Source organism: Pungitius pungitius, chromosome 5 (assembly GCF_949316345.1).
Source record: "Pungitius pungitius chromosome 5, fPunPun2.1, whole genome shotgun sequence".
NCBI lineage: Eukaryota > Metazoa > Chordata > Actinopteri > Perciformes > Gasterosteidae > Pungitius > Pungitius pungitius.
Genome location: NC_084904.1, coordinates 5,696,948 through 5,701,015, shown reverse-complemented (window position 1 = coordinate 5,701,015; position 4,068 = coordinate 5,696,948).

Sequence of the window (4,068 nt, the reverse complement as noted above, 5' to 3'; positions counted from 1 at the left end):
GAAATTTTAAGTTAAAGAACTTCATCACCCAGAATTCCCTATTCTTGGTTGACGGACATGCGCAGACTACGTGCGCACAGCCGCGCACGTAGTCTGCGCATGTTCCGGTTTTGTGTTGAACAGGCAAAGTATCACCGCTCCGTATTTTAAACTGCTAACTACACACCTATACTTCAGGAACTATTACTACTATGTGGATGTAAGCAAAGTGTTCTCATTCCCTCTTGGATGTGTGCAGCCAGTGAGGTACGTTTTGTTTAAGGGCTTGTTATATCTGCTCGACGGCACGGACAGCTAACTGGGATAGCGAGTGGAGCTAGCGGCTGCCGGATGGAGCAGCCAGTCAGCCAGCTTGCTAACTACACACCGGTGCTTACGTCCACATGTACTCAACGAAGTGGAAACGCCTTTGACGGTGAGTGATTACGTTTTCCTTGTGCGTTCTCCAGTCTCACCCAGCATACGTCTTTTAGCTAAGCTAACTACGGTAGCTTTACAGCGTCAAAAGACACCTCTTCACGCTATTAACGCCACTTTGTTTACGTTTCCGTGTGCCCTAAATAACTTGGCCCGATTGAATCACTTTATTTACACACTGAGTAGAACCGTGCTCGCAGCAGCTAACTAACTACTTTGTTGTTTAAAAGCGTCAGCTAAATGACACGTAATGTAATGTGCGTCTTCAATGCTTTTCAATATGTTATATATTCATTTCCTTCACAATGAGCATGAATCTAACATTAAATGATATGATTCATATGCCCCTCATTCCAATGAAATAATATACACACGTCAAGCTCATTATGGAGTTGAAACAACAAATTACTAAACTGTAAACAGTTAATATAAGAGAAAAAAATATTGTAATCAAGATAAATGTTTTTCAAAATGTGTGATTAACTAGTTAATTGTCTATAATCTGTTGACAGCCCTAATCGTATTCTGATAATACACCAAATACTACTGTAACTCTCTGCTGGCAGGGCTCCCTGCTGCCGCCATTCGACCACTGCAGCTCATCCAGAATGCAGCAGCTCGACTGGTCTTCAACCTTCCAAAATACTCCCACACCACTTCTCCGCTCTCTTCTTTGGATACGAGTGGCTGCCCGCATGCAGTTCAAAGCATTGGTACTGACGGACCACGCTGTGAATGGATCGGGAGCAGTCTACATCCGGGACATGGTGAAACCCTGCATCCCAACCCACGCACTCCGATCTGCATCTGGCAAGCTGCTTGTTCCTCCCTCACTGAGAGAAAAGCACTCGACGAGATGGCGACTCTTTGCTGTCCTGCTCCCAGATGGTGGAATGAGCTCTCTGATGACATCAGGACCGCAGAGAGCCTCTACATCTTCCGTCGAAAACTCAAGACACACCTTTTTAGACTCTACCTTGACTAAAACACTAGCAAACCGTAGCACTAACAAATGGTAGCACTTAAATTGTACTTATAATGCCACTTATCTTTAACATGTTTTGGGCGGTGATTTATTCAGTCATGTTTAGTCATATTTTGTTTTTTTTACTTGTCAATATGGTTTGGTACATGCCGAGTTAATCAATACACATTCTAAAGTGCAACGTCCATATGTGAATAAGAGTTGTATACGTTTATCATAGTCAACATGGTGTGGAAATATCCCTTATGTAGTTGGTCAATAGGAACTATAGTAGGCAGAAATAACAGCTAAGGTAATTACAGGTGGATATTTCTGGGAATTAACCTTGATTGAGACTGCATCTATGATATCTAAGATATACAGGACAAGAAAAATGCACTGGATGTGTATATGTGTTGAATCAATTATACAGACGCAAACAGGAGAACGAGACAAGTGTTGCTGTGATACTTATTGTGGTCATCGTGCCCGAGACCCGTAACAATTACTCCGCAGGTCTTTTGCAGCGGGGCAACAGCCCGGCGTCGGTGGATTCCGTTCGCGAGGCCGCAGATTCAGGTTTGAATGGAAGCCCCGAGAGTGATTTGTTTAGTCTCTTTAGTCTTTTTTGACCCGCGAGCCCGGCCGACCGCCGCCCCACCCCGACGTGCGAGAATAGGCGAAGGCCCGTTCATCGCTGCTTGCAGCTTTAATTATTATTATTTCGCCACTTCGAACGCACTTTTGGGGACTTTATCATGTTCAAAAACTCTTGAATTTTTGCACGCGCATCAGAAGTGCGCAAAATTGACGTATGATTCGGGTCCCGCAATTAGAGGAGAGAAAAAAGAACTCTCTAGCGCCCCCCAAAGTGGCCGCAATGTTAATTTTTTTTTTTACTTTTACCGATCGACTTGGAACCTTTTCACACAGGTTCTCTTGGATGTGCTGTACACAAAAAAAATTATGGTATGCAAATGCGCCTACCGTTTTATGGCCGCCATTTTGAATTTTGTGAAAAACACGTTTTTGCGAACTCCTCCCAGACGCTTGGTCCGATTCTTACGAAATCTTCGGCAAAATGATCGTTGGCTCGATGCGATCAAAAGTTATTGAAAGAATGTTGATATCTCATTTTTCAATAAAGTTATGGACCAATGAAGTTTGTAGGTTTGTGTCCTGAAAGTTCAAAGGCCTATAACTTTTTTTTTTTCTAACCGTCATTCTCACCAAATTTTGAGGACATGTTCACAATGAGTCCTAGAACATCCCCAAATTTTCCCAGAATATTTGAACATTAGGGGGCGCTGTAGTGATTCTGTGTATTTTTGGCCATTTCCTTCAATTTTTGCATTTACAAACGAACGAACTCCTCCGAGAGTTTAAATCCGATCCATTTCAAAATTTGGCAACTGGTTCCTGACACCCTTGGGGTCAAAAGTTATTAAAATCAAGAGTTTTCATAAAACTACCTGGGCGTGAGCTTGCGTGCAGTTTGGACAATTTTGGAAGATTTTTTTCCAAAATGTAAAATGGTATAACTCCAAGGAACATTGATATTTCTGGCTATAAAGGTATATTCATGATGCTTGTGTAGGCCTTTAAGTATTGCCATGCAGTGATTTTAGAAAAAGTATAGCGCCACCTATTGGCTTAGGTCAATGCAAAGTTTGTACATTTACATGTCCATTTCCTAGCCCTTTAATCTGATCAACTTCAAATCTGGGAATATAAGACGTAAGACTGTGACGATGGCTCACAGTGAGAATTGGGAGTTTTGGACCAACTTTGTTGCTGTGGCGACGACATATTCGCATGAAAGTTCAAGCACATCTTCTGAGCCTCGTCACACTCCAAAACTCTTGAAAACCTCTGTGAGTATCCTACGTGATGACCTTTACAGACCTGATGTGCAGTTTTGGATCAAAAGTGAAAAATTGCCTCCATTGCGCCCCCTGGAAGATTTTGACGAAGCCCCGCCCGCATCCTGTTTGACCGACAAGTCCGCTGATTTTTTACCAAATGTATTAAAGGGAGACTTAAAAAAGTCTCTGAGGAATTTTCTCTAAAACAAACAGGAAGGCAGTTATAATTTTTTTAGTGTGAATATTACCTCAATTTTTGGCGGAGAGTGACCAATCCTATTTCAGTGACTTTTCGAATTCTCAAATCCATCTGGAAGAATAGCTCAGTGAGTAAGGTGTTGGCCCCCCGATGCAATGGTCGTGAGATCGACTCCCGACGAAATCATACTTTTTTTTAGGGCCTGAGCCGACTGAAAGTCGGGCGAAAGCCCTATTGAAATTGCAAGAATTTTTCTTTTTCTTTTTCTTATTATTTCGCCACTTCGAACGCACTTTTGGGGACTTCATCATGTTCAAAAACTCTTGAATTTTTGCACGCGCATCAGAAGTGCGCAAAATTGACGTATGATTCGGGTCCCGCAATTAGAGGAGAGAAAAAAGAACTCTCTAGCGCCCCCCAAAGTGGCCGCAATGTTAATTTTTTTTTTTACTTTTACCGATCGACTTGGAACCTTTTCACACAGGTTCTCTTGGATGTGCTGTACACAAAAAAAATTATGGTATGCAAATGCGCCTACCGTTTTATGGCCGCCATTTTGAATTTTGTGAAAAACACGTTTTTGCGAACTCCTCCCAGACGCTTGGTCCGATTCTTACGAAATC